Source organism: Myxine glutinosa, chromosome 6 (genome assembly GCF_964187855.1).
Source record: "Myxine glutinosa chromosome 6, kmMyxGlut1.1, whole genome shotgun sequence".
NCBI classification, from domain to species: Eukaryota; Metazoa; Chordata; class Myxini; order Myxiniformes; family Myxinidae; genus Myxine; species Myxine glutinosa.
Genome location: NC_136266.1, coordinates 39,182,748 through 39,188,309, shown reverse-complemented (window position 1 = coordinate 39,188,309; position 5,562 = coordinate 39,182,748). Strand labels below are relative to the sequence as shown.

Below are 5,562 nucleotides of genomic sequence, written 5' to 3'. Positions count from 1 at the left end.
GTAAAACGATGCGATAATGCGATTTTTCTCCCGTGTGATATGGTGTATCTCTGCATTTTCCCGCGTTGGTGACACCGAGTCGTTCTTCATCGACTGTCATTCATTTTGGAAATGGAAGTTTCCACGCAACGCATGAATTGTCACGAGTCAAGAGCACTGATCTGTATATACTACTGGATAGCGGGTCGGGCTCTTGAGTTGAAGTCAGCGCCCGGCCACTGGACGCCATGTTGCCACTCGCATATAAATTTTTTGTCAACACGCTCCGCTAACGTATTATGAAATGCCGGCTTGTGCTGCTATTAATTGCACAAAGAGACAAATACGAGGATGTGGAAAGACATTTCATCTGTAAGTACTGAAAATTAACATTTATTTGAGAATGTTTTATTTAAAAAACGTTGAATTTGAATGTTAAATTATGATGTTTGCACAACCGCGATCTGGATTCAAGTTTCAACTACTGAACTTCAGAACTAGTTTGACTCAACCGCAGATTGCGCAAAGTCACTGAGCCGGGACATATTTCATCAATATGCGGTCCCTCAGGGCTAAGTTTGACCCAAAGTCTTTATCTATATATAGTTATCGAGGACGAGTATAAATAGCATGGTCCCGTCTAATAATGTGTACCCTGGATGATTCAAAGTTGCAAAACTCAATGCAGTTAAACTTTGAAACCAATAACTGATTCTGTATAAGTACATGGTAATTGAGTGTTTATATGGCTAGTATGTTGAGCCTTACATATTGAATATGTTGTAAATTGTTGCTTCGAGTTGTACTTTCATGACTATCGGCTAATTTCTTGAAAATATTTTTTTCAGATTTCCATTCAGTCGTCCAGATGTTCTCCAGAAATGGGTTGTGAATGTGAAACGTGACAAATGGAAACCTTCAAAGAAGTCTGTCCTTTGCTCAGACCACTTTGATGACTCATGTTTTGACAGGACAGGTCAGACCACAAGACTCAGAGAAAATTCCCTGCCAACCATATTTGATTTTCCGACCCACCTGCAGAAGGTACATAATACAAGAGTTTCATGTTGTGGTGGAGTAACTGAGATATAAATAGTGTCATGTTGTAGCTGTCACTGCCAGCAGTGATTTTCACACTTGTCTACTTACATGCCAATTGATGTGTCAAATATATAAATTTTGCAAACATATCAACATCAGCAACTTATCAATACTTTTCCACCATCTCTTTTCTCAAGAACATCCCAAATAAATAATCTTGTATAATTTCTTCGTTCATAATTAATTCTGATCTATTATTCTGATGGATTTCCAGGATGAAAGGAAGCGAAAGCCACCCAAACCACGGTCTTTCCCGCAAGAAGCACCGGTCAATCTGCAAGAGCCACTGGACACCACACCCAGTACATCAATCATCACCAGCCCATCAAAGCTTGCAGCAACGACTGGTGCTGATCACACATATGCTGTAACTGCCAGTCCACGGAGTGTGAAACGTAAACTGGACTCTGTGCATGACAATCTTTGTAGCGTCAAGAAAAAGCTCAAATTGACACAGCAGAAATCACGTCGCTGCCGGAGGAAAGTCAAATCTTTGACCACAGTTGTTCAGGCACTTCGTGATGAGCAGCTGCTCTCTGAGAATGGAGCTGACCAGTTGGCAAAGACCTTCTCTGATGTTCCTTCTGGAATAATGGAAAGAATGCTCCAAAACAAGAAAAGTGGCAAGGTGACAAGGAAGACGTATCCTCCTGCACTCAGAGCATTTGCTCTGACCCTTCAATTCCATTCAACCAAAGCCTACCCTACATGTATGTACGCAAAAATTTTGACATGGCATTGCCACACCCTGCAGTCATCAGGAAGTGGTACAGTTGTATCAGTGGTGAACCGGGATTCACACAAGAATCCTTTGTGGCCTTACAACTGAAAGTGAAGGAGGCTGAAGCTGAAAAGAGACGTGTTGTTTGTGCCCTCATGCTTGATGAAATGTCCATCAGAAAGCACGTCAGTTGGGATGGTGATAAGCTGCGTGGCTATGTTGACATTGGAACAGATGTATGCGATGATTCAACTCCTGTTGCAACTGATGCACTTGTTCTCATGGTTGTGTCATTAAACAGCAATTGGAAAGTTCCAGTTGGCTATTTTTTGATACATGGCATGTCAGGTGCTGAAAGGGCCAATTTGGTGATGCTGTGCATACAGAAGCTGTGTGACATTGACGTTGAAGTTGCCTCTCTTACATGTGATGGACCATCATGTCACATGACCATGTTGAAGCAGCTGGGGGCAAATATGGACATTGCTCGGTTGGATCCCTCATTCCCTCATCCCAGTAAACCGGAGTTGCGTGTGAGTGTCCTTCTTGACATATGTCATATGTTGAAACTGGTGAGAAACACACTTGCATCCAAGGGAATTTTGGTTGATGGATCGGGAGGGAAGATTTGTTGGTCTTACATTGAACGTCTACACGTGCTGCAAGAGGAGGAGGGGCTCAGAGCTGGTAACAAGCTGAGGTCGGCACACATCCACTGGGACAAGCAAAAGATGAAAGTCAACTTGGCGGCCCAAACTCTCAGCAGCAGTGTGGCTGATGCACTGGAGTTTTGCGATAAAGATTTGAAGCTGAAGAAGTTTGAAGGCTGTGAAGCAACGGTCGAGTTCATACGTACATTTGATCATTTATTTGATATAATGAACTCGAGAAATCCCTTGGCCCGCAACTACAAGGCACCAATGCATCCCCGCAACGAGCCTCAGTGGCGTCCCTTTCTGAGAAACGCCTTCACATATGTATTGTCGCTGAAAGATGTTCATGGCAAGCCAATGTACGAAACCCCAAGAAAAACAGCCTTTGTTGGATTTCTCGTGGCGATCAGGAGTCTTCAAGATATGTATGAATCTCTTGTTGGTGCTGCAGAACCAAAACTGAAGTACTTGCTGACGTACAAAACAAGCCAAGACCATCTGGAGTTGTTCTTCTGTGCTGTACGAGCGGCTGGAGGTATGAACAACAACCCCACCTCCAAGCAGTTCACTGCTCTGTACAAGCGACTTTTGATTCGCCACGAGATATCCGCACTTGGTGGAAATTGTATTGCCCAGGATACAACCGGCGTTCTTCATGTCTCCAGTGTGCACAGGGAACCAGAGTCAGAGATCTGTCAAGACATGTTGCTGGTGAGGAAGTATGGCATGGAGCCTCACCCATCTGCTCCTCATCACGACCATGATTATGCTCATATCCCCGACATTGGAAGGCTATCCCTCTATAAGGAAGAAGTCATATGCTACATAGCTGGATATGTTGTTCGTATGGCTGCCAAGCGTTTGTCATGTCCAGAGTGTATAGATGCGATGACTGACGGTGGTGTTGCCACTGGTTGTCTTCTTTTGGACAGAAAGAATAGAGGAGGTCTTGTGAGGGCGGCGGCTGATGTGATCACAGTGTGTACTGCCACAGAGCAGTGCATACAGAGGATGCTGCACACCACTGAAGGTGCTCTACCACAGTCCAAGAGGATTGCTCCTGCCATCATGTCAACCGTGTTGGGTGAAGTATGTCAGCGGGGTGTTTTTGACAGGTTGGATGAGCACGTGCTCAGTGGTTCTCCAGAATGCAACCATGTCCACCTTCTTGTCAAGTGTTTGTCCTCTTGTTACATCAAGATACGAATGCATCATCTGACGAAGCAGCTGAATGAGCAGATCACGGGGCCCAATGTGCGCAAGCGGCTCACCAAGCTAATTCTCTTCAAACACCAGTAATTTTGTTTTTATTTCACAATTTTTGCATATCAGATGTTCCTTTTGAAAGGACTATGGTATGTAAATTAACATGATTGGTCGACATATGCACACATGTATGCAACTAAGTTTAACTAACTATGCTTGCCATGTACCCATTTTAAATTATGATGTTTTTATGTACTTCAAGAAATACTTCTGAAGCGTTCTGCATTCAAGATGTGCTCTTGCCTCTCATTAAATTTGTTCACCTTATGCTTGTGACTAACAAGTGATTTCAAATAGTGTATTGACTGTATTCTCTTCTTTGTGTTTGTTGTTTGCAACTGGGAGACAATGGAGCACTGACAGGCTGCTCTTTTTGGCTCCTTCAAATGTCAGCATTTTGTGCTTTTTGTATCCTGTGCATCATCGCATTTTGTCACCATATCATCTGAATATGTGGATCAATTTTACTTCAAATGTGGATTATATTGTAGGATCTGCTCTTTTTGGCTCCTTCAAATGTCAGCATTTTGTGCTTTTTGTATCCTGTGCATCATCGCATTTTGTCACCATATCATCTGAATATGTGGATCAATTTTACTTCAAATGTGGATTATATTGTAGGATAATTGTTTAGATCTGGATTGTTTCTTTGTGCAAATTTGTTCTGTGAAAGAATACTGGGAAGCAACAATGAGTCTTGAGTGAACTGAATGGATAATGCTCGCTCGGTGGTGTGACAGTACTCCGGCTAATCCTCTGGTTGTTCACTGCAGTGTTCGGTCAGGCATGTCGGCTGTGGTGCTGTCTAGTCTAGGGATTACCTGCTTGCTGTGAAACAACATGTGGCGGTGACTTTTGGTGGTCGTGCCTTCTCCGACGTGGCACCCACACTGTGGAACCATTCCCAGAGGAAGTCGGGCATACCTCCTACATCAGTATCTGAGCGAAATGAAACGTGTGGGACTTTAGGCCACATTTCTGCAATCCGTGTGCCAAACCGGGCCAGAGAACTGTCTGGGTAACGAGATGAAGTGTGAAACATACCCACGACAGAGGGTGTCGAAACCCTGACCTGGCGGTCGCCAATCAAACGCATTACCATGAGAACAAACTGAAGACACTTGTTCAATGATGATTTTGGTGACAAAATGTTTGTTTCTTTTGTTGAGCCTCTTTGAAAAGGGCACACTACATATGTCGGTCAATATTATTATTATTAATTGAGGCTTTGTAATAAAAGGTGCCTTTTTATTCCAACTTTAAGCTTTTTATGTTTCATTTGTCTTTCAGAAGACTTTGTTTGTTGTCAACTGATAAATTCTTGACATAGAATGAGTAAATGACCCAACATTGAAACCATCACATATCGACATCCTGGAGAAAGTATTCCGTGAGAACAGCGTTGACCACAATGCCCTTAAATTGTGGCCTAATTTATTGTATCAAGGATGATAAAATCTTTGAAAAATTAGTAAATTTTAATAATAATGCTTTATTCTCAAGCAATTTGGATTATACACTAAATTCATACTTAAATCGAGAATTATTTGAGAAAAACACAAACATGGACAAGAGATTTGCGTTGAAATTGTGAGGAAGGTTGGCAAAAAAATCAATCAGAATTGAGTTTTCGAGCTGCTAACCTGGAACGTACAAATAAACATTAATTTGAAGAATTACATTGAGAGTTAAGAACAATAAAACGAAAGGATATTACAAGAGAACATTGGCGTGCCAAATACATAAACATATACATTGTCTGTCAATCATTGAGTTTGGAAAATGACACTTTGTATATATTTACAAAGTATAATTCTGAAAATTTTGCACGTATAATCTAGG

At 42.1% G+C, this 5,562-nt stretch overlaps 1 long non-coding RNA gene across 2 annotated transcripts; it reads left to right on the top strand.

The window, feature by feature from the left end:
* The first annotated feature begins 256 nt into the window (after positions 1 to 256).
* On the top strand, positions 257 to 4,977 carry LOC144892580 (uncharacterized). Of its 2 annotated transcripts, none has more exons than XR_013623781.1 (3): positions 257 to 351; positions 828 to 1,023; positions 4,494 to 4,977. It is a non-coding gene; the product is annotated as an uncharacterized LOC144892580 (long non-coding RNA). The 2 variants fall into 2 exon arrangements; XR_013623780.1 differs by lacking the exon at positions 4,494 to 4,977 and adding an exon at positions 1,295 to 1,360.
* The last annotated feature ends 585 nt before the right edge of the window (positions 4,978 to 5,562 follow it).